The 25822-nt window shown below is 54.4% G+C and overlaps 1 protein-coding gene across 1 annotated transcript in view; it reads right to left on the bottom strand.

Moving 5' to 3' along the window:
* The window catches only part of cdk17 (cyclin dependent kinase 17), an 85352-nt gene extending 60239 nt beyond the window's left edge, over positions 1 to 25113 (bottom strand). Inside the window, exon 1 of the mRNA XM_064342551.1 lies at positions 24743 to 25113. The gene's annotated coding sequence lies outside the window, so the exon portion shown is untranslated. The remainder of the gene's footprint in view (positions 1 to 24742) is intronic.
* Between the last annotated feature and the right edge of the window lie 709 nt (positions 25114 to 25822).

The raw sequence follows: 25822 nt of genomic DNA on the forward strand, positions 1-25822 counted from the left end.
ATGAATTATTACCTGCGGTCGCAACGATTACCATAAGCAAACAAGCGCGCCGCACGCCACAGCCAGAGCCACCTCTGCTTAATGCGATGTGAAAGGTGGCAAATGCCCAATTTGCCAGTGTTACAGGGCAAGCGTCTGGTGTGAATTCTGACTGGAGGGGGCGAAGCCAGCTTTTTTTTTTTTCCACACCGGCTCAACTGCCAACTCCTTTTCAGCACGTCTGATGTATAAGGAGCTCGGGAAGGAGAGCTTCAAAAGGCCCTGCACCTCCCGACACAAGAGCCAAAATGGCTGCTGGCATGCGATCAATGCCGCCATTGGTCACGCTCAGACAGTGGGCGTGGCCAATATCAACCTCACATAACCCGTTTAAATGCGTTTGACAAACAGCCTTGCCCAGCTCTATATTTCACCAGAGTGGGAAAGGCAAGCCGGCTAGCTCATGTGTCTAAGCCATGCTTCCAGTGCTCCCATTAGGTCCAAACGCTGTCCTTTAGGTATGAGGTCATGGGAAAAGCAGTTTTTACAGAGAAAGTGCATATATCAACCCGGCCCTTTGTGACGTGGGGCTACTGCAGAGATGAGCATCCATCCGTACACTACATCACACATTTATTTAGACTCCACCAGTCCATCATAATCTCCAGCCTGTCAGTCATTCAATCTCTCTCACTCCCTCCATTTCAGACTCAATCGCTCGATCGCTCCGTTCACTCAGCCACACCATTCGCCCCCCCCCATCCCTTTTACCCATAAGTCCCTACTGTGGGGCCGAACAGAAGGCGCTCACGCACCGGGGCTGCCTGCCAGGCCACAAAAAGCACAGGGCCGCATGGAGACAGGAGGTAGCGCAATGTCCTGAAGAACCAAAAAAAAAACAGAATCTTTTCGACGTAACCGACAAGGCGGAAAGTGCCGGCGCATACAAGGCCGCAGAAAAAGCACAGCGTGTCACTAAAGCAGCGAGCCGAGGGGGGGGGGAGGGGGGGCGAGCGCGCGGGCCAGAGCAAGCACGCCGAACAAACAGCAACGCGGCGGCGGGCAGGACACAAGCGGTGCAGCGGGATCGCGGCGCCCGTGCGCTCCCGCTACCTTCACAAAGCCTCTCGTTCAGCGGGCCCCGCATCGCCCCGTTCGCCATGGCGACGCATGAATGGCCTCTCTGTGAGGAGGGAAATAAATAAAAAAGGGCCTTCTCCCCTCAGGACTGCGAGGGCTTCTCTTAGAGGCACGGATCATCTGCTTGTGACTGAAGGTCAGGCTTTTTGCCAGAAGGAACGAAAAAAAAAAAATTCTCAGAAATGGCCCTTCTTTTAATTTATTTAGTTCTCTCTTAAAGAAGCCTCTTTGTGTGGGGAGGGAGGGGAGGGTAACAAAAACTACTCACGTTGAATTAAAAATGTTATCCAACAGCGTGACTGCAGTCTCGTGGTGATCGCCGCAGAGGGAACGTGGATGCTGAGGACTCGGGCCAGCACTGACTGAAAGAGGTCGACGGGCCCAGAGGGGGGCCGAGGGGAACCCCCAGCGGCGGGCCGTATCGCATGCGTGGGAGGGGCGCGGCCGAGAATGCGTTGCAGTATAGCGTGTTCTAACATCGCATGCGCGGCCACGGGGTCCTGTCTGTCAGGGGGCCGCCGGCGCCCCTCCCCCGTCCCGCCCTCCCCCCACGGGAGACGGGCGTGTCTGGAACCCGATGGCGGGCCGACGGGTTCTCCCGGAGAGAGACGGGCGGTGCGTGACCCCGGGGCGGGGCGACGGACAGGCGGAGGACAGACAGCGGCGACTCGGGAGACAGATTGCTCTCATTCATCAGCGTCCTGGAGCGCGGTGACGCGGCGGCAGCGCCCCGTCGGCTCCCCGGGGAAATCACTCACCGCCGGGGTCAGGCTGGGGGTCAGGCCAAATGACTGCAGAGCCCCATCCCCCCCACCCCCCCGGCACTCATGTAATCACCTTCAGCCCCCAAGAGGACAAAACACAGGCAGGGCGGTTAGGGGGTGGCCCGGGCAATAAGGGGATAGACCGGTATGGACCAAGAGGTAAGGGAATGGACCGGGCAGTAAGGCGATGGATCGGGATGAACCAGGTGCTAAGGGGCTGGACTGGGATGGACTGGGATGGACTGGGATGGACTGGGATGGACTGGGCAGTAAGGGGCTGGACTGGGAGGAATGGGCAGTGAGTGGACCATGTGGTTAGCGCAGTGACCGGGAGCGAAGATGGACTGGGAAGGAAGGAGATCAATCAGCCGACCAGACTAAACGGAGGGCGCGGGGAAGAGACGGACCGAGGAAGGGAAAATGGAAAAGGGAAAGCCGGGGAGCCGCAGACAACACAGCTGGGAGCGAGGAATTTCACAGCCGGCCAATAAAAACACACACAGAGCGAGCGCAGAAACAAACAGTCACACCTTCACTCCCGCCTCGCAGTGCGTCTCTGGCCTTTCCGACCGGCACCGCTATTAGCTTTACATTTCGCCCTCCGCGGGACGAACTATCCAGCATCCTCCGGATCAGCGTACCTCCACCGACAGAAATAACACCCCCCCCCAAAAATCAAAAATGCTTTTGGCATCTGTTTTTTTTTAGCGCTGCAGTGTAATCTGAATCCAATTTTACATTAGATCAGCGGGCAAAAGGGAGGCCTGGCTCGGGACGGGTAGACAGGGGGGGCAGTTTCGGTAAGCTAAACGCCATTTACCCCGTTTCCCCGTGTACACTCCTCTCCTGCGCTCCAGAATGAGACGCTCTTCTGACTACAAGTCGAGAGGTCAGAGGTCAGGCGGTTCTGCTTCCGGGTCAGAGCGGGCTCGGTGTGCTGTAAGAGCGGTGCCATGGAGACGGCCGCAGCCTCTTACTCAAGTGCTTTCTGAGAGTCTCTTAGGAGCAACTCTGGCCTGTTTTTTCGTGCATATATTTTTTTTTTTTCTTCCTCTTGCTCAACGCTGGTCTTTTTGTTATGTGAGGCAGCACTCCTGTGGTGTCAGAAGGACCCTTTCCATGTAAAGCGGGGCCACTCTAAGAGATTAGACCCCCCTCAGAGAGGACAGGGTCACAGTGGAGCATCTGGACACCCCAAATTCAGGAAAATGCAATCCACTCAGTGTCAATATATTTTATTTTTTTTATAAATTTGGTGCCAGGGTGTGTCCATGTCCTAACCGCGCAGTGACTGACGAGCGTTACTGAGCTCAAACTGCGGCTCCATAGTGCCAGCCCAGTTCTGTAAGCTCCCTCGCTCCCGGTACCCGAAACCAGCGACAAGGCAGGACAGGGAGAGGGCTCGATCCTGCACTAAATGACAATTGATTCCTGGGCCAGACTATCGACTGACCGTCAGTCAGGGCGCAAAGAGAATCCATTCCATCCTGACGGCAACGTGCAAATGGCCAGCGCGATGGCATGTGGAGATCAGAGAAATGTGGTGGAAGGGACAGTGGGGTGAAAGGGGTGGAGGCATAGTGCACAGGAATCAGGAGTGGGGGAGGTGTGAGGTGTCCTGGTGTGGGTAACTCAGTTGGCACCCTGCACGATGCTGGCCGCTACCCAGTCCCCGTCGTCCAGTCTGCAGCGCTCCGTAATTCGACCTGCACCAGTTCCCCCCCTGGCCCCTCTCGCCTCTCTCTCAATTCACAACTCTGGCGTCCCTTCCAGGAAGGGAATGCCGCTGCGGTCGGGATACGCGCGCCGGAGAGGCCGCTGACAGGGAACGCCGCGGACAGGGAACGCCGCCGACGGTCCGGACGGAGCCGGGGGGACGGGGGACGGGAAGGGTGCAGACGGAGCGCGACGGAGAGAGAGAGAGAGACAGAAAGACGCACGCAGAGGAAACGGAAGAGTGCGGAGGAAGGATTGGGGACCCAATCGCAGTGTCGGGGGGGCTGACAGCACAGTCAACACACATCACTGTTCACCGACACAAAGCTCCTGACTACGCACTCGGGAGCGACCAATGACCTGCAGCTCCAGTGACGCGCACCCAGCACCCAGATGCCTTCCTTACTTCAGCTGAGAAACTCAGGGAATTACGCCGGTCACAGTATTCACAGCCAGTTAAACTCTGCTGTTGATCCGCGTTCCTGAAGCGCTCTCTGATCACGCTGGAGGTTTTAGCCACAGCCGCACATCTCATTCAAACACAGCCTCGGCTTCAGTGCACGAACGCACGCACACACACACACACACACACACACAAACGCACGCACACACACACACACACACACACACGCACACACACACACACACACGCACACACGCCTCAATTTCACTGTCGCTGAAAACTGGAGGGTTACTTGTGACAAAAACGGATCACGCGTTCGAGAAAAGACGAGGAACAAAACGCCGTGACGGGCCAGCCTGCCGCCGCCACACAGACCGGAGGGGACAGGGACACGCCGTCCCTTGCGATGTCCAACCAAATCCTTTCCCCGGGTTTCCATTCCGGAAGATGACTGACGGGCACCGGCCTCCTGCAAGCCGTGCTTCGCGCGCATCGAGAGCGACTCCCCTGCTGCAACGAAACCCACCAGCGTCTCATCCCACGAGTTCCCATGATGCCCCGGCACGGCAGGCTCCTCCAGCGCAAGCAGGGCTCCAGGGGAGCTACTTTTAGGCATATCCCGCGGACGGTGCTCTGAGTGCGCTTTCAAGCCGAGCGCAGGAGCAGGCAGGACCCCTCCGAGCAGATGAGCAGAAGAGCAGCCTCGCGCACGGACGAGCGCGCGCTGACACGCAGACGCTCGCATGCACGCCCGTGCGCGTACCCGTGCGGCCAAGCGGACACGCCGCCCTCCTCTCGCGGCTCAGCCACAGAGCCGTGAGAGAGGAGACGAGCAGAGGGGTCAAAAAGGACTGTTCCGGAATCTGCGTGTGTGTGCGTGTGTATGTGCGTGTGCGTGTGTGTGTGTGTGTGCCTGGCAGCGCTGACTCCAGTGCTTCTAACCTCCTTCCTCAACACTTACCTGAGGGGTGAGTGGAAGCAAAAACAGGGTGCACTGGCTCCAACCTGCCCAGCGAGAAACCGGTTCCAAAAACATCCTCGCATTTGTATATTCTTGAGCCTTACAGCACTACCGCTGTGAACCGACTGAGAGCTGCGCAGGCACCCCTGAATCACAGGAGTGCGCACAACTGGGCAGAGAGCGCTGCGCAGCTAACACTAAACACGTATAACACTGCTGCCTGCCCTGTAGCAGTACTGTCACAGCACTGACAAGACATTCCAACTGCATTGGGAGGACATTCTGTGGGCGGTCTGCACAGGGTCTCTGCCTGTGGACAGGCCTCACACGCACAGTGTGTCGTACAGTGTGTGTGCACTGTGTGGTCTGAACACAGCGGGTCCCACCGCAGCCAGCGGAGAAACGAGCGGAGGGAACAACCGTGACAGAACAAAGCCCGACTGTGGCGGTCATGTGACTATCTATCCATCTCCTGGTCCTGCTCATCGTCCGCATCCCTCTCTCCTCTCCTCTCCTCTCCTCCTCTCTCCGCCCTCCCTCCCTCCCGCGGTGGCGCCGGGGCTGTCAGCGTTCGGAGCGCGGAGCTGGAATATTTACGGGGGAGGTGATGACAGCAGACGGCGCTGCCAGCCGAGGCCGCGGGCTGAGCGCGTAACTCAGGAGGGCGACGCGGTGACAGGGGGAGGAGTCGCAGCCGCCGTCATCCGACACCGCCGCCACCGCAGCCGCCGAGAGCGGGCTGGGCCCGGGGCGGTACAGGGCGTCCCAGGCAGGGGCGGGCGAAAACCCGAAAAAGGACCCCAGAGGTCTATCCCGTCTGAGGGCACCGGGTGCTGTCGAAGAAACGGGGGAGAGGAGGGAGGCGGAGCGCGACACCCTGGAGTCAGCAGAGCCCGAGGTCAGGGCTAGCAGACGCTCTCCACGCCTCTGACCGCGTCAGCCGTTATACCGCCATGACGTCTCCACCGCCGCTCTGCCTGAGATCCCTCGCTCCCGTGCTGCTGCGTTTTTACTAGAACTGAACGAAGAACCCAGCTGCGTTTTTTCCAGGTTGCCGTGACGCCTTGGCCGTGTGACCGATCGCCGGGACACCGCCAGACAAACAGCCGGCGAACGACACGGGGGCCCGCGGAGGAGGCGGCCGACTTCAGCGAGGTTGCCAAGTAACCGAGGAAAGGAAAGCGAAAGAGCGACTCTGATCACAAGACTGCGGATTGTTCCGGAACTCCTGAGGAAGGACATGTGAGCAGCCCGCGGGCGCGCCACACATCAGCTCCTCCTCCTCCCCCCCCTGCACAGACGGGGGGAACGCCGTTACTAACGCACACGCACGCACACGCACGCGAGCATCCTGCCAGCTCTTCGGCGGGTCGCCTCCGCACCGAAAGGACGCGGCTGTTTTCACATCCCCCGCCGAGCCACCTTTCCGCGGCTCGCAGCGCAACTCACAGCCCCGCAGCCGAGCCGACGTTCGCACCGGCGCTCGCTCGTAAAAACCGTCTTCTTCCCACAACCCCCCCCGCCTCCGATCACCAGCTTGTGCGACTGCCTGACTCAGCGCTGCAGGAAGTGACGCAGTCCGCCGCCCCGCGCCCCCGAAAACGGGCCGGTGTTTACGCCCCCGCGAAGCGTTCCCGCACATGGGCGAGACTCGCGGCGGGAACACGCGCTAGTCAGCCGCTACGCCGTCGCGACCAGAACGGCCGACGCGGCGGATGCTGCCCGTGCCCCTCACTCGCTTTCACTGACGCTGAAGTCGGTGACAAACGCGAAAGGGCGACCGAGCCAATCGGACGGAGGCTCACCGGGAGCTCACGGACCGTGGGATGGCGGATGCTGTCTACGTGATACAGAACGCGGGCTGGCCGCTCTAACCAGGACCCTGCTCGACGGTGCCCCTCCGAAGCCCAGCGGCCCACAGCAGCGGCCGTAGGCATAGCGCTTGCTCGCTCTCCCCGTGTGAGAAATGCTAAAACGCGAGTCGAGCCGCTGCTCTGTGTGTCCCTCCTGAGCCCCTGTACTCGCGGCAGAGAGGGGCTGGCAGCCGGCTGAGGAGCTCCAGCGCAGAGCTGTGTGCGGGAGGGAGATAAGAGGACGGGAATGCGCCATCCCCGAGACTAATGACGACGCCCGGGGGACCGGCAGCCTCCAGGCCCCGGTGCCTCAGCCGCACGCGGCCCAGCCAAGCGGCTCAGACAGGAGCCCAGAGCACAGCATCCTAATACTCAAACGGGCTGCACCCCAGTACACAAACTGGCACCCCACCCCCGCAATCAAGCCAGCCTAAAAGAGTGACGTCCCACACTGGTGACACATTACTGACAGAGACAGACTGAGTACAAGCAAACAGATTCCTCAGATTCCAAAGCGGCTTGTTATTGTTTGGCTTTGGGAAAGTCACTAGGTGCTGGTTTATCCCCCCCCCCCCCCCATAATGGCCCAAATGTTTTCCTCTCGTTTATGCCAAACGGTTCGCCCTCTTCACTGCGCTTAACGGACGTGGTTCCCCGCCGCGGAGCCGCATCCTGTGGCTTCCTGATCTCTGGGCGGTAAGAGCGCCCCTGGGACCCGGCGCTGCTCCTTCCTGGAGTCCTCTCTGCGCAGAAATGCTTCGCATTCCAGGACCCGAGATAGCGGAGCGTCGAGCATGCAGACGCGCACCGTCGCACGTCCACGCGAACGCGAAGCTTCCCCCGCTCCCGCGCATGACATCACCGGGCCCCTCCCCTGCTCCTCAGATGGGTCGCGCTCGTCTGGGACCGGGTAGCTCTGGGGTCCGGGCTGAGCTAGCGCAGGGAGACTGTCGCGCACGGCGCGGCTGGAAAGGGGTCACGGATCGATGTTGGCTCGCCTCCGGTCTGTTCCCAGCGCAGGCAGCACAGGCAGCGCAGGCAGCCGCGCCGCTATGACTGAATCATAAATTACTGCCAAAATTATCACTGTTGCTGAGCAGATCCAACGTGCCGTGTTCTCACTGAGCCAGAGAGACGGGGAGACAGCAGACGAGCAGACGGTGTTTCTGGAAAAGACGCTCCGTTCAGAAGCACCGAGAAAGGGACTCTCCATTTTAAAAAGCACCAAGAAAAAGCAGGTAAACCTGAAAGGAAAGAACAAACCGCTTTGTAATTAACCTCACTCCTTTGGATACGAAACAACCTCCAGGATCAAAAAGAAAAAAAAAAACACAGCAATCTGCACAGCCTGTGAAATTTAATAAGCCTGTCTCTGCCTTCCCATAAAAAAGAACTCATAGCCTCAGTCTACAAGCGAACAAAGTCTAACTTCAAGCCATGTACCAATTTGCAGAGCGACACATCACCCGCCAATCCGCCTCGCTTTCCCACTATTCCCCCAGCCGCCGGCCCGACCGCCAGGCAGACGGCTCTAATCACCGAGCGCCTCTCGCACAGCCGAGCGGCTGAGCGTCCGAGCGGCTGAGCGTCCGAGCGGCTGAGCGTCCGAGCGGCTGAGCGTCCGAGCGGCTGAGCGTTGCGTTTCCGCCAAGAACCGGAGAGACGTGCAAGCGTTTCCCCTCGGCCGTCGCTCGGTACCGCGGCCCCTCCCGACCCGACCCGTAGCAAGCCAGGGCGCCCCCCGTAGCACGGCCACACACCGGCACGCCGGTTACGCGTCCGTAAGGGAGGACCTTCGTAAGCCACATCAACCTCTCCATGAGAGAGAGGCGCGCGTGTCCGCATTGCGACCTCTGCTGGGTGCGTCCGCCTCTCTCACACGCTCCGTTCATGTTAAACTGATGTCAATATGCATGTCCAGACAACAGCAAATAATATAAAAATGTCTCTGATTCATGCACTGGTTTAAAGGTGCCTTTAGCATAGAGGGGATCAGTGATCCCAGGATGGTGCACTGACTCAGGAGCTTCCTACTCACCCTGGAGTGTGTGAGAAATCCCACACATCAGAGCTCCACGTGAGGAGCACCGCAATGCCCCTGAACACAACGCAAGGGCTGCTCACAGCACACAGGGCCAAACAAACATTTCACAAGTCAAAACGTGGCTTCATTAAGAAACAGCATTTGGTTAGAAGCTTCGGACAGAATATCAGGGGGCGTGTCATCTAACTCGCTTGCCTTTATGGTCCAAAACCACACACAAACTATTTCAAACAGACGGGGCTGACAACTAGACGATGAATAATAACCGCAGGAGAAAATCTGCGTGGGGGGGGATTACACAGGCTATTACGCATACGAGATCCAAGGCAATTAAAGGTGTTCTATGAGGCATGAAAGGCAGAAAGAATGTAAAGAGCAGGGAGAACTCTGAAGCTTTGTTTCATACGGCCGTGTGTCTTTAGGAGTTTAATGTGGAAAAAAAAAAAAACAAGATTGAGGGGATTGAGAAAAAGGACATGGTCTCTTGTGTTGTGGCCTCGGGGAGGGGGTGGGGGAGGGGAGGGGGAGGGGGGGGGGGTACAGTGCGAGGAACCTGACTGAAGGGAAATTGGAGCAGAACGGTTCGCACAGCAGCAAGCGAGAACGGGCCGGTCTGAGCCGCGACGGGCTGGCGGCAGGGGGAGGCGACGGTGACCTCGACGACCAGCTCTTGTTTGTGTGAGTGTGAGTGTGAGTGTGTGTGAGTGTGAGCGTGTGAGTGTGCATGCGTGTGTGTGTGTGAGTGAGAGAGAGAGAGAGAGAGAGAGAGAGTCAGAATGAGAAGCGGGCACGCACGCACGCACGCACACACACACACACACACACACACACACACACACGCCGTTCCCCAGAGGCTTCCCGTCTCTCGGCCCGAGCGGTTCGGGGAGCAGATGGCGCGCTGAGCGTCAGATCCCGTTCCAGCGCTCGGGCTCCAGCCGCGGGGCCGCCATTCGCCGCGGGCACAACCGGCCCATCCCGGCGGCCATCGCCCCCCTGCTCCGCCTCTCATCTTAAGCGCGTCGGGCACGAACGAGGCACGTACAAAAGCTTAAAACAAGGAATGCCACCCCACCTGCCAACACCACATCCAATTTATCTATTTTACTTTACAACGCATCTGAAATCACACTCAGATTCCAGAAATCCGGACACCTTTTGAAGCCAACATCGCTTTGGCTGCAAATGCTAAACAGAGGAGCTTCCGACGCCAATTTATGCTTAGCCGAAAAGGGGGTCCCCCGTGGGAGGTACACAGCGACACGGAATACAGATCAGCCACCATAGAATCCGCCTGTCAGATGGTCACAGAGCCTATCCCAGACGCAGCGCTTCTATGGTCCCTGGAGGTTCAGCCTACGATGTACATGCTGCATCACGTATGAATTTATTCACCCGCTCCAGCCTGACGCTGATGCCTTCTGGCCCCTAGGGTGGGATTTCCCCCGGGGGCAACCCTGCAGAACTGACGAGGCCCTGCGCTTATCGACGACCCGCCAGCGCTGTGTGGGGGAGGAGCCTGCGGACAAAGGAGGACCCCCATAACAGCCCCCCTCGTCATCGAGTGCACGGTCACCACGGGCCGCCAGATTGAGCCGACCTTCCCCCCCGCTGACCTGCACTCTGACCGGCTCCCTTAACGCACTGCACCACAGGGCGGCACGTCCACCCCCGCCCACTTTGGCAGCTGCCGCACAGACTCTCCACACTCCGCTCCACCGCAGCCCACCCAAAAATAAACGCTGTCTGCACACTCTGCTCCCTGCTCCTCGGTTGCCCGGCAACAGCATAAAATATGTAAACAATGCGCCCGTCGGGCCGGCTTGAGGAAGAGATCACCGCACGCACACACACACACACACCGCACGCACCTCCACCTCCACCTCCGTCTGCCTCCGCCTCTCAGGCGTACCTCATTCTCACACGCACACGTGCACACACACACACGCAAGCACGCACACACACGCACACACACACACACGCACACACACACACACGCACACACGCACACGCACACACACGCGCACACACACACACACACACACACGCACGCACGTGTGCACACACACACACACGCACACACGCGCACACAGCTCCGGCTCTGACGCACACAGGCAGCAGGTGTGTTGGTGAGTGCCTCCTCAGCCCATATTTACAGCGTTCTGTTCCAGCAGAGCCGCACCGCTGCACAGGGGCATGAATATTTCAGCGCTCACGGGCTCGCTCACCTCCTCCGTCCCAGCGCTGCAGGGGGGAGAAACGCGCTCGCCGCCAGCCTGAACCCCAGGGCAAGCAGCAGGGCTCAGGTGGAGGGGGCCACAGGTGCAGCGTAGGTTAACTAAAGGACTTGGCGGGGGCGGGGGGGGGGGGTTGGTTTGTCATTCCTGGCAGGTGCACATCAGAATCCAGGTGCATGACACAAAATGGCTACATCAGTCCATGTACTTCAGGGCTACTCAACTCCAGCTCCCCAGGGCCGCAGTGTCTACAGGTATATTTGCTCCAACCACGCGCTACACCACACCACCAGATTTCACTCACTTATTTTACCTCCTCGGTTCAGGACGTAAGCTCGTTAGTGACGACAGGGGGAGCAGCCGCACGGCTGGTTGTAAATGCCTTACGGACACCGCAGCCCTCAGGACCTGGAGCTGGAGCAGAGTGGCTCTGGAGCCGAGCAGCTCTGGCGGTGTACAGTCATGTCTGCATTCCAGCAGGCACAAGCGGGAGAGCCGGTCTCCCAGAGGAGTCATCCGCACAGGGGCCCGGGAAGGCCTCTGCACGCACCCACGGCAACCAAACGTGCGTTCGTCGTGCACGTGGAACCCTGGGGGTTATCGTGACGTCCGAGCGATTCAGACGGAAGCGCCCGACGGGCCCTCTCCGCTCCGAATGGGGAGCTGGGAAACAGAGGCGGATTTTGAGGAGGGAACTACACCACGCCGCCTGCGATAGGTGGCGAGCTGCGTCTGAGGCTCGGCAAAGCAACGTTTCAGGCACTTTCCCAGAATCAAACAGGAACGAGAAAAAAAATATTTTGCCGCATCAAATTTCGCAATTCACATGCGCGCCGTTGCGTCAAATTTCGTGGTGCAAAGCAATGGCGATACGAAACGAGTCCCTGATATCACGTATCGCGAAATTTACGGTAAGCTGCCACATAACCACATCCCACATAAGAGATTATCTGACACTCATTTAAATGTCAGTGTCAGTTTCTAATCCAGACTGGCAGTCTGACGAAGCGCCAAATTTTAGGCTCCCACAAACCGCAAACGGTACGTCCATAAAATAGGAACACGGCAGCGATTCGAATTTAGGTTTTTTTTATGTTAAATAACATGAACATTTTAACTGAAAGTCCCTCACACAACGCAATTTACAGTTCACACATTGTAACTTGAGAATATTGTACCATGAACCCTACGTGAACCCGCAATATGAATCGTATTACGGGCTGAGCGTACCGCGTCACGCCTAATCCACAGCACTGCGAAATCTTTCATGAGAAAATAAACTTGACGGATTGAAACCACGCTGTACTGACACAGCGACACAGTGAAGGAGCGCACACAGCAGTGCAGAGACCCTGTGAAGGGCACACCCAAGGCTCAGCCACACTGAAAGACCACAGAGCTGGGTGCTGAGGTGGGGGGGTCGAGCGGCCTGGGCCGTGTCTGGCAGCGGCGCCGGGTGACAGGACCGCATCGCCGTGGCGACGCGTGACTCAGGCGCTGGGAGGGATCCAAGCGGCCGGAGGGCAGAGGGGAGCTGCTGCCCGGGACAAAGGCTCCGTTCAGAGAGAGAGAGAGAGAGAGAGAGAGAGAGAGAGAGAGAGGGAGAGCCAGGGAGGGGGGAGACAGAGAGAGGGAGAGAGAGATGGGGAGAGAGAGAAGGAAGGAGAGAGAGAGGAGGGAGTGAGAGGGAGGGAGAGCCAGGGAAAGGGAGAGAGAGAGAGAGAGAAGGGAGGGAGAGAGGAGAGAGGGGGGAGACAGAGGGGGGGGGGGAGAGTGAGAGAGAAAAAGCGAGAAAGAGACACAGAGTAAGAGAGTCAGAGAGAATGAGTGTGTGCGTATTGGGGGGGGGGAGGTTCTACCTATTCCCAAGCACATTTATGAAATGCGCACGGAACATCAGCACGGAAAAGCATCTGCAGGCATGCCATGCACTCCCAGGAGGGCCGCGTGCTAACGAGCTCGACGTAGCGTAGCGCGGCGTGCTGAAGGCCTGGAGCTGGGCCCAGCCAAGGCTGAGCATTCCCAGCTCCGCTAGCTTTCTCCGGGGCAGGGGTTCGGTCGGCCGGGCTGTCCCCGTCTCATCGCACGGGAGCAACTGCTCTTCTCACAGGGCACCGCAGTCGGCCTGCGCGAGTCACGCGGGAGGTACGCTCCTCTGTCACGAAGACTGCGCAGCTCAGCCGGCAGACTGCAGGAGGAGCGCTGCTCAAACAGGACGACTGCGCAGCTCAGCCGGCAGACTGCATGAGGAGCGCTGCTCAAACAGGACGACTGCGCAGCTCAGCCGGCAGACTGCAGGAGGAGCGCTGCTCAAACAGGACGACTGCGCAGCTCAGCCGGCAGACTGCATGAGGAGCGCTGCTCAAACAGGACGACTGCGCAGCTCAGCTGGCGGACTGCATGAGGTGCGCTGCTCAAACAGGACGACTGCGCAGCTCAGCCGGCAGACTGCATAGGGCAAAGAAACCACAGCTAGCCGCAGGCGCTAAGGAGGAGACGCATGCTGGCCTACGCTTCCCAGCGCCCATGCTAGAACGATGCGATTGGCCTACAGTGGGACATTCCAGAATTCACAGAAAGCGAAAAAATAAGGGAAAAGATTGGCTGAAAATACAATTTAAAAAAAAAAAGGCTAAAACTTTTTTTAATTAAAATTTTTGTTTGATTCTAGAGTGTTCTTGTTCTGCCTTGAAATAACCTGTAATTCCAGCTCCCTCTCATCTCTTAGAGCAGAGCCAAGGTTTACTACACAGGACCCAAGGTTTTAATGAGACTACAGTGGGCCCTGCCATGTCCTTATTACAAGGAAGAAAACTGCAGGTTCTCTATGGTTCAGTGTGACTGTGTGTGTGTGTGTGTGTGTGTGTGTGTGTGTATGTATGTATGTGTGCGTGTATGAGTGTGTGTGTCTGTGTGTGTGCAGGTATGCGTGCATGACCGTGTGCGTGAGCGTGTGTGTGGGTGGGTGAACGCGTTTTCAAAACCTTGTGTAACAATCAGACTTCATCAGAACTCGCAGAAATGGAAATGCAGAACAGGAAAAGTGACGAAAGAAATCTCTTCGCGTTTCTGTTCTGGTATTACTCATTCACACGCGTGCTTTTTAGCTGGAGGTTTCTGTAAACGTGTGTCAGCATATCTACGGTAAGCTGCAGCGACAGGAGAGTCTAATTTAACGGGCCTGAGTGTCTGGAGTCTGTAGGCTGAATACAGACCAGGGCATGAGACCCACAGCGTCCGTCAGTCTGTGCAGCAGGGAGCAGGGCACAGGCCTCGGCCTTACAAGGACAGGACGCGGGCACGTCCCAACACACGCTCACTCTCCTCACTCTTCCTGGTGAGAGGGGGGCAGCCCCGGGGGGATGGCATGTGCCCTCAAAGAATGCCCAAAATGCCATGCGGGACCCGGCAGACTGCATGCCAAGCATTACTCAGAGAACAGGGGCGGCCATTTTACTGACACACAAAATTAAAATCGTCAGCAGTACAATTTCTGCCACGATACGTCTTCTCACACAAGCCATGGAGATCCTCAAAAACTCTCATTAATCAGCTAGCATGCTAACTAAGGTTTCTCAGTATCAATGAGTAACAAACCCACTGCTATAAATGAACAGAATTAATCAACAGAAATAAGTTTATACCCTAACCAGGGAAAACTCCTGTGTCTCAATGTTTCCCCAGATAGGCTAATTAAGAAAGACATTAATGATAGCCATTTAAGCTAAACCACTAAACTGAAAAACGGAAACTGAGGTTTTGATACGCTAGTAAAAAAAAACACAGTTTATTAATCGGAGTATCATGACTACTTTGTTTATTAAACACACTAACGCGTAATGCTGTGATGTTTATGGTGCATTGCAGTAACAGGTGGAAGCAGTCCTGCTGTGAACCCAGGCACATCGCCCACCCGTAATGGACCACACTTTCGGTCGCTGGCAGACACATGCCGCAAAACATTACCCAGAATGCCTTCCTGCTCCCCGGCAGACAAATTTGGCTCAGCATTACCCAGAATGCCTTCCTGCTCCCTGGCAGACAAATTCTGCTCAGCGTTACCCAGAATGCCTACCTGCTCCCTGGCAGACAAATTCTGCTCAGCGTTACCCAGAATGCCTTCCTGCTCCCTGGCAGACAAATTTGGCTCAGCATTACCCAGAATGCCTACCTGCTCCCTGGAAGACAGATTCTGCTCAGCGTTACCCAGAATGCCTTCCTGCTCCCTGGCAGACAAATTCTACTCAGCGTTACCCAGAATGCCTTCCTGCTCCCTGGCAGACAAATTTGGCTCAGCATTACCCAGAATGCCTCAGCATTACCCAGAATGCCTTCCTGCTCCCTGGCAGACAGGTTCCGCTCAACATTACCCAGAATGCCGAGCTGTCTCCTGGCAGACGGACACGTGCTGATCCGTCCCCCTTTTCCACACCAGCGCTCAGCATTCTCTGCATGGCTGGAATATCTGGATCAGGCTTCCACATCCATTCCCTTTCCCTAAAGCTCCTGTTCCTGCTGCGCTAGAGGCTAACAGCAGGCGATGCCAGATGAGGATTTTGGGGGGGGGAGGGGGCTGAAGTTATGCACCCTTGAAGGGGTGGGGGTGGGAAATGCACCAGCCAACTGTCTGAATTCCCAAAATAGCTGGCAGTCGGCAGGACTGGGTGGATCTTCTTCCCGCTGCGTGGAGATTCAGCTGTCCCGAAGACACGGGGGAGGGCATTCGGCACGCCCGGCCGAGAGGGGCGCGGGGCGGACAGGTGTCCCCCTGCGAACAGCGCTCCCCTCCCTCCTCCCTCCCCCTCTCTCTCTCGCTCCCACTCAGACGGGCAGGGAACCGGTGGCAGACACCAAGGCCTCATTTACACTCACACTGTGGAGGACCAGAGCCTATTACAGCTTTCCATTAGATTCACATTAACACCACAAGCCAAAACAGATACGTTCTAATTAATCCAGTTTAATTAAAACAATGCTTTTATGTACTGCAAATATCGATCAATCTAACTAAACTGATCAGACTGGAAATAAATACTTTCCATAATAAGGATTTATGAGAAATGGTAACAGGCCAACGGGTCTAGATGAAAATCACAAGGAACGCGTGCAACACTAACCGTACACTTCTGAAGTCAGTATGCTCCAAGACAAAAACAAAAGAACAGGAGAGAAAATTCTGATGTGTTAACAGGGTATTCATCAGTCAGGTATAACGGCTAACCTGCTGCAGTGTCTCGCTATACGTAGGACTGAAGCAGCGGACAATGCCTGCGTTCTCTGTTTAACTTACAGAGGAGCACCAACACGGCGGTATTATCAGGGGAACATGTGTACTTTGAGATACGTCCTCCTGCTCTGACACCCAGAGAGAGAATACAGGAAGCCTCGCTGGGCCGAGAGGCCTCTATTTTCAGCAGCAGCGGCACCAAGAACAACATCCTGTTTCCACAGGCGCCCCAGCCCGCTGATTGCTGTAATCACAGAGGTTCTCTTAGGAGAGCGGCCGGGGCGGGGCGGGGGTCGAAGGTCAGGGAGCCCACTCCCGGCAGCCACAACACCATCACAGGGCTCTGCGCTGACATCTTCTCCAAGGGGCAACATGTGCTCCCAAGCTGAAAAATGCAGGAGCAACCCTAATGCATCCCAATCAGTAGATGTGCTCCTAAATTATTTTTTACCCGTCAGCACACATCAACTTTCCCTGAAATGGGAGTCCAGTAGAGCTCCACATTAAGATCAGAGTGATGGGGAATTACAGGACAAAAGAAAAAAAACTCCATCACCAGGCAGCGGTATTCAGAAGAGATTTCAGGCGAGCAGGACGTAATAACGCGGCTACACTCACGGTTACCAAAGCAACAAGCTGAACGGGTTTTAGAGCTCGTCGCGCGGCGAAGCAGAGGAACGCTTAGCGAATCGGCTAAAACGTTTCAGAGGAAACGTCCCTGTTAAACAGCTGACGTGCGCAGCCAAGGAGCTCTCTTCTGGAGTGCCCTGCTGCCGGGGCTCCAATGAGACAGTCGCCCCATTCATAGCAGGCAACCGCTGCGTTTCCACTCGCAACACAAACGAGCGAAATGGCTCTGGACTCCAGCCAAAGGAACGCGGAGGCCACTCAGAACAACACATCGCATACCTGCACTGTCACTGTGATGTCAGACTCCCCCCTCCCCCCCGAGAACCAACTGGAGAAGTTTGAAATGAAGAGGGGGGGGGGAAAAAGAAGAAAAAAAAAAAACCACACCAATATTCTGTCCCCACCCACTGTCATTCTCCGGGTTCAGTTCATGAGGTCACTTCCTGTCTGTAAGGCCGAAAACAATCGGTACGCCTCCCGTCACTTCCACTCATTCAGTCAATCCTGGAATGACTCAACTCTGGCGCTGACGCATAACCCGTTTGTTCATTAAAAAAGAAATTTGTGAGAATGTCATCGTTTCACAATACTTTTCTTGTTGCTACACGCAGCCTGATATCAAACCACTGAATTGTCCCCAAAGCAACAAGCCAACCCGGCATGAATTTCATCAAAACCTGGAGGCGTACGAGTTTCCTTTCCAAGTCTGGTAAAAGTTAGCCTAACAGTGCAACTGGAAACTGCTCTGGAGTTCCTCTAGAAACCAACAAGACTCGAGCCGACGATCACCGATTCCAGGAGATCCACCGAAGGCCAGACTGGATCGAAGCCCAGACAGATAATGATTCATCGGTTTAGATTGGCTCGCGATGTCTGCCTCCAGCCGTCCTTACCTACCACGTTACCCAGCAACACGATGCTCGCCTGCAGAGACCTCCGCTCGTTAAAAAAAAAAAGAAAAAAAAAAAAAAAAAAAAAAAAAAGAATTAAGAACAAAGATGTACTCTGTGTGTTTTTTAATCCATTCATAAAACAAGTAATTCCACCACAGACATCCTTTAGTCCAGGCTAATCTAACATAGTCCCCTCCTGGCAACCGCACTGGTTTACGAGCTATGTTCTCCACGCAGGAACACAACGTGTTCACAAGGCAGCGCGCGTTCCTGCTCTCAGACCAGCTTCGCCTGAGCTGTCAACAGCAGCAATCAGACACACCTGCACTCGCGAAAAGCACGTAGAACCAGGTGACCTTTTTTTTTAACTGGCCGCACCCCCCCCCCCCCCTCCTCTTTTTGGGACAGCTGGCATTCTCCGAACACAATCCCAGGGAAAGGGTTTTGGCTGGACACGCAGAGCCTTGACCCGATATCAGCGTAATAAGGCACTGATTCACCACACACCAACATCCTCGGCAGTGAGTCACATCCAGTCATTGACCTTCGCTGCACAATTCGCCATGTGCTTCAGGTTCACACACTTCCTGTTGTTGACCAGTTAAACGTGGACCAGTACAATCGAGGCTTGTTATTCGCCACCGCACCAGAATAAGCTCCAGTGCTCCTGAATGCACAGCACAACAGCGAGATTACTTTCCGAGTCAGTCCACACAGAGCAGTACCTTTGATTTGTATCCAGATGTCTGAGGAGTAATGACGCCCACCGGGGAGGCCATTTTGGCTCCCGGTGCGCAGCCAGTCACCCGAGCAGCCCCTGTAAAAGCCTCAGACTGTAAACAAACACCGAGGTGGGCGCGAATTACCCTGTAAAACACCGAGCTGTGTGTCACGCCAGGAAAAAAAAAACTGTCTGTCTCACACTGTTGAAACGGTGAGTTACACTGTTATGTAATGCACGCATGTTGGAGTCATTTCTCTTATTTTTTAACAGTTTTCTTCAATGTTTTTACTGGAATGTACGTTTGTAGAATGGTGCAAAATTTCTAACTGAATGTAGTCAATGTTTTAACCGTAATGTGTGCCGAGCTGTAGTGGGTCATGCACCTCTTTAAACTGAGCCAAGGAGCAGTGCAAATTTGACAGACGGGGAAGCTCTTTGAAAGTGAATTCAAATGGAAGCTGCTGCTGGTTTCCAAGCGACGGGCAGTGCAATGCCGCGCCGGTGGCATGTCACTGCGAGCCCCTCTTCCCCCCCCCCCAGCGTGCCACCGCTGTGTTCCAAGACCCTGCAGAGCTCACACTCCAGAACCAGCATCTGCACCTGAAAACTGACGTGTGCGCTGCCTGGGGAAAATCACTTAGGAGCACGTCTACCGATTGGGATGCATTAGTGCGCCCCTGAATATTTTAACTTCCGTGGAAATTCCATCGGACCTCCATGGAAAAACATTAGCATAGCACCCTGTGTTCCTCCAACCCTGCCAAACGGTCAGGGAACGCCAGGGTGAACATTCGCCCCTAGCCGTCGTTCCCGCGATTCCCATATTATTCATAAAAGGTCCCGCGCCAGGGTCATCGCACCCTAAAAACGCAGCCTGTCCCCATTCTCCGTCACCCCTCTTCAAAACTGAATTAATAGAGCAGCTCATCGGTCCTGCCCTGGGCAGAGTCTATTTACGGTAAGCTCTTTATCTCATTAAGCGCTCAGGACAGCACTCTGGAGCGGTGGCCTGGAGCGTCCAAACAGCTCACAACGCTGCAGGCCTGCGTCTCACTGATCGCACTGCGCAGAGACCGGCACTCACACACGCACACACACTCCCCCACACACACACATACATGCGCACCGTCACGTATGTGCATGGGCCCCCTTCCCCTCCCCCCACGCACACACACACACACACACACACATACATACATGCGCACCGTCACGTATGTGCATGGGCCCCCTTCCCCTCCCCTCCCCCCCCCACACACACACACACACTCGCCCACACGCACATACATGCGCACCGTCACATATGCGGGCCCCCAATGACACACACAAACACGCCCGCGCGCGCACACACACACGCACACACACACAAGCGCCAAAAGAGAGCGAGGCCTGTGCGTGCACAGGCACGTGTGGAGGAGGCGGATCCCTTCCCCTTCCCTTCTCCGCGTTCTGACTTCTGTTCTTCATTAAATTCACACTAAAACGTCTCCAATAATCTCAGGGAATGTCAGCGAGTGCGTTTGGAATCACCGTTTTGATCTCACACGCGTTCTACAAGAACAGACGACAGGTGAGACGCCGTCGCCGCCGCCGCCGCCGTCGCCAGGTGCGGGAGCCCGCTTTTCGGGGAGCTCTCGTCGTCAACGGCAACGGCAGCATTTTTCAAACGGCTGCGCGAAGGCGGGGAAAGCTAAATTACGCTAATAATAAGATTTTTTTTTTAAAAGGGGAAGGACTGCGGCTATGGCCCGCATTCCAGCCTGTATAGCTAGAGGCACGCTAACTGCCAGCCAGCTGTCCCGGGCCCTTCCCGAATCGAAGCCCATCCCCAGAGCGCTCGCACACGCGCACGCGCACAAACACACACACACTTTCGGCTCTTTGTCCGAGTCCACAGCTAAAAAAACGTCACCAGGAAGCGCCTCAGATGTGCCTGGTGTCAGGGACGTCTCAGACCTGTTCCGCTCAGCGCCAGCGCCCCACACACGCCAGCGCCGCACACACACACACCAGCGCCCCACACACGCCAGCGCCCCACACACGCCAGCGCCCCACACACACGCCAGCGCCCCACACACACACGCCAGTGCCCCACACACACACCCAGCGCCCCCACCACACACGCCAGCGCCCCACACACCCAGCGCCCCACACACGCCAGCGCCCCACACACACGCCAGCGCCCCACACACACACGCCAGCGCCCCACACACGCCAGCGCCCCACCACACACACCAGCGCCCCACACACACACGCCAGCGCCCCACACACACGCCAGCGCCCCACACACACACACGCCAGCGCCCCACACACACGCCAGCGCCCCACACACACACACCAGCGCCCCACACACACACGCCAGCGCCCCACACACGCCAGCGCCCCCCACACACACACGCCAGCGCCCCACACACACGCCAGCGCCCCACACACACGCCAGCGCCCCACACACACGCCAGCGCTCTCACACACACGCCAGCGCCCCACACACACGCCAGCTCTCTCACACACACGGCAGCGCCCTCACGCCGCTGAGACCTTATTAATGGGCCCGTTTACATAAGCGCCTCATAACAGTCATTCAGACCCAGAGCAGCGCCGTCTCCAGATTAAGAGGCTGCTTCTGACGGCCGAGAGAGCAGCTGGCTGTCCTGTCCTGTTCTACTTAGGCAGCAGGATAGAGCTGCTATTGGCTCTATCATCTCACTAGCATGGGACACATGCCCCAGACTCCAAAATAAAAAAAATATTTTAAAATTTTAATTAACAGCAGACTCGCAACCTATGTGGTCCAGTGAGATATTTCCTGCATTTTTAAAGACTTCTTCCAGAGATAATTCGAGAAACACAGCCCACCACCATTATGATCACTTTCACATGGTTTTCATCAGCAGAAGCAACATCAGGTGTATCAGCAGTAATTCTAGAATACACGTTGATATGACTGCAGCAGTTTAAGCAACTGGGCTGATCACATCATTGCCTGGAAATTACTGTTCACAGGCATATGCAATTTATTTTTCCATCAAATTACAATGTGATTGTGCCTAGTGATACACAGCCCCACTGGCAACATCCCTCTTTCTCTCTCTCTCAAACACACACACACACACACACACACACACTCTCTCTCTTTTCTCTCCCACACACACCACACACACACACTCTCTCATCTCTCCTCTCACACTCACACACACACACACTCTCTCTCTCTCTCTCTCAACACACACACACAACTTCTTCTCCTCCTCTCTCACCTCACACACACACACCACACACACACCTCTCTCTCTCTCTCTCTCCACACACACACACTCTCTACTCCTCTCTCTCTCTTCTCTCCCCACACACACACACACACACACTCTCTCTCTCTCACACACACACACTCTCTCTCTCTCTCTCTCTCTCTCTCACACACACACACACACACACACACACACACCTGATATCTGCATCTCCTATAACGCAGCGCCTCCTGGGATTAGAGCGGCTTTCACCAGCCCCCCCGGCCCAGATCCAGTTACCCTGACCGCCTCGAACCTGCGCTCTGCACCAAGGTGACACAGTCACAGAAAAACAGCAACAAAATGCTCTTCCCCAGCACACGGGGGGAGGGGGGAGGGGGAGTTAATACGGTGTGAGGCTGTCGGGTCCTCGGGGAGCCCAGATTGAAATGGCGCGCTGCTCTCTCCTTCTGTTCTCCGAGGCGGGGCAGAAACCGAAACCTGCGCTTCCTCGGGGAAAGAGCATCTTGGAGAAATTAAATCCCCCCCCCTTCCCCCCACCTTCCCCTCCGGCGGTGTCCCGCCCGTCCCGCACCGCCCGGCTCGGCACCAGCCCTAAGCCCCGCTAGGAGACCTCCTGCCTCATTTCCATGAAAAAGGACACAGACAGAGAACATCTCAGTGCCACAGGGTAATCCCCCCACCCGTACACACTGGCAGGGGGATAGAGAGGAGAGGAGAGGAGTGTTGACAAAGAGGAGAGAGACAGAGGGAGGGAGAGACAGATAGAGGGAGAGAGAGCGATAGGGGGGGGGGGGTCAGAGACACAGCTGGGGGCGGGGGGGAGGACAGCGGCCCGTGTCCCATGTATGACCAGTGTGGTGCTCCAGCGAGAGCGGTCATAACGAGCTGGCTCACCTCGGTAACACACCTCTGAGACTGTTTCCATAAACCATTATATCACATTCCCATTGTCTCCGTGCGACCTGTTTTTATTGTGCTGGCTGAGCGAACAGGTCGACAATCAACATCACAATCAGCACGCTCTTTAAAGGGGGGGGGGGGGGCAGTAAAATAAACTGCCAGTTACACAGTATATCAGACAAAATGTTTCCTACAGAAAACATGATTTGGGCCAGAGTATAAACACCATTCCAAAAGCCAGCTAGGCAACATGTTATATTTATACAAAGTACAGAACCGGCCAGATAAATGATTTGGGTCACAACACAACAAACAATAAGATACCCAGGACTGCACAACATTAAGAGGTCACACAAAAATGTTAATGACAGAGCAGAAAGACCATTTCAAACCCATACAGTGTACACACATGCGCGTGAAAGAACACGTTTCCTAAAAGGCACAAACCTTGAAAGGTTCAACCATTAAAACCACATTATTGATGGTGCCAAGCACAAGATTTATCATCTCCAGTTAAATTCTCCAGCGTCCAGTCAAATTTAACCCTTAAAGCTGTAAGATACACAAATATGTGATCACAATGTTCTTAACTGTACATTCTAATGCTGATGTAATAATCAACTGAAAGAAAGGGAGTTCCAGAACACAGACTTGGAATTTAAAAAAAAAAACATTCTAGAAAAACTCTCTAGGGGTTAAACGTCAACCTTCTCGTTCTGTGACTGAGTAACTTTACACAGAGGAAAAAATTATGCAATATTTTGCAAGGTTTGGCAACAGGAGCTGCACTGACCACAGAGCAATACAACAATGCAGCTACGTCTTTTAACCTCACGGCAAATTATATTTCTGATATAATATGCATGATGATGACATATCAACACCCTCCATCATACCCCTTGCACTTCAAAAGTTGACGAAAGTTATCTCTTGATTTGAAGCTTGGCTTAGGTAACATTCGTTAGGATGTTAACAATATTTTGTCTGACACTGGATAAGATCAAGATGGTCGAGAGAATTCGATGGCAACACCATCCATTAAATATGGTTGTTAACTCTTTGTTAACGTCCTGCTAAGAGCTAGCTACCAAGATCTAGTTAACATCTGGCTACGTCCTAGCTAAGACTGATTTCCTAACCCTAGCCTTAATTCACGTTAGGATAGTGGTCAGCTGATTTGTCAAACTTAGCTAACAAAACTAATACAGACGAATACTGTTCGCCAAACATCCGGCTTCCTGTAATTATTAGCCAAAGAATCTATAGAATGACCTAACACAAATCCCTCGTGTTTTGGTCTACAACAATACGAATAATACCTGCGACATATCAATGAATAAATGCTTGGCTGTACTGAAGGAGGTTGTTCGTTTTTAGCCTTCCACTGTATTCTGCACTTTAAATCGAACGAGGAGCCTCCCGTTTTGTAGCGAACAAGATGCCTATCTAGCATTCTACTTGACACCACATACTGACACAACTAGCAATCAATAATTGTCTATTTAAACCAAATGTACTGACAATTATTAATGAAATAACCACACGCGCTACCCTTTTTATCGCAGCTAGTACTAGCTAGCTAACGTTAGTTATTTTATGGCTGGAAATGCAACTTCAAATGGCCATACAGCAAGCTATCGTTGACCACACTTAACGTTGAATAAAATACACTCGAATTAACAAGCGACATAATTCGTTAACTGTGGGGTTGTGTGATATAATGTTATTTTTCGGGAAGAGAAAAACACGGCAATACTTAACTATTCGTGTATGGGCTCTGGTACGGACTACACAGGATGGTTGGCTAACGTTAGCTTGCTTAGCTTTAAGCCACTCCATTTACCAACAACGTTAGCTAGTTCAGAACTTAACTAGCAATAGCTAGCCAGCTGGCTAGAAAATACGAAAATCAGCACAACACCTAGACATACGTATTGGTATCAAAATCATTTCACAGCAATAAACCCCTTTCAGAAAAGCATAGCTAACCCTGATAGTAAGGGAAAATCAATGCATATGTCCTTACCAGAAACGAAATACGATGTATCGACCCGAGTCCCCGACCTCGGTGCTTCCTCGGAGGCCGGATGCCGTCTTTCCACCCACAGCAAACAGACTAGCTAGCTGGCTAGCCAACGTTCGCCGTATCGTTTAAGTTTTTCCTTTCTTATCACTCGTCAGTCACTTAAATCCGCAGACACAGCGTTCTAATCATAGCTAACGGTTAAAATGTCGAAAACTCGGGGCTAAATTTCTCAGCTCTACAGTCTGAGTAGTGCTGGCGGTGTTAGAGAGCGGATGGTGACCGTGGGTAGTACGATAATGGGAGGGAAGCTAGCGCTGACTGCCTGCATATTGACGCCTCCGTCTCAAAGTGACATGGAGAGAATTCACTGGAGGCTGTGCTGTTGACGATTGGCCCAACAGCGCCGCCTACCCACAACCGCGTACTGTGTCCAACAAAGCCTTTGTTGTTCCACAGCGGCCTCTGCCGTTGAAAAAGTCCTACTAAGCCACCCTCTGTCCAAAAAAAAAAACAAAAAAAACAAAAACAAAAAACAAATGTTGTTCATTTTGTTATAGCCTACATTTATCAAGATTAAATCCACTCTTTTTTTACTCTAAAATGATCTTGTAGCAGTATGTAACTTGTCACCGCAATGTGATTTCGATATAAACATGATCAGCAATTATAAATATGTGGTATTATGGGGCATGTATTGTGGTTAAAAAATGGTTTCCTTACAGTTGACTCCAGATTAAATATGTCCATTGATTGGAAGCGAATACTTTTACAAAAACCTTTTTCTTTTTTAATCAAACCTAGGCAACTGTCTGCACAAAGAAATATAATGTAAAGGTCTGAAAAATAGACTGATAAACAAATACCATCTGAATGTATCAAGTCAGAATAGGCCATTTGAGGGTTTAAACTTGGCAGTGAGCTCTTGTACCGTTGCCAGGGTGCTCAGGTTATTTTGACCCATACAGAGGAGCACAGCATAGTACTTCAGTTTTAACGTTACTGGTAGCAGATGATTATGAGGAAGACTACATGCAACAACTATACTATGTGGCGAAGAAATGTAGACACAGCATTCAAATT

Source organism: Anguilla rostrata, chromosome 7, assembly GCF_018555375.3.
Source record: "Anguilla rostrata isolate EN2019 chromosome 7, ASM1855537v3, whole genome shotgun sequence".
In the NCBI taxonomy this organism is placed as follows: Eukaryota; Metazoa; Chordata; class Actinopteri; order Anguilliformes; family Anguillidae; genus Anguilla; species Anguilla rostrata.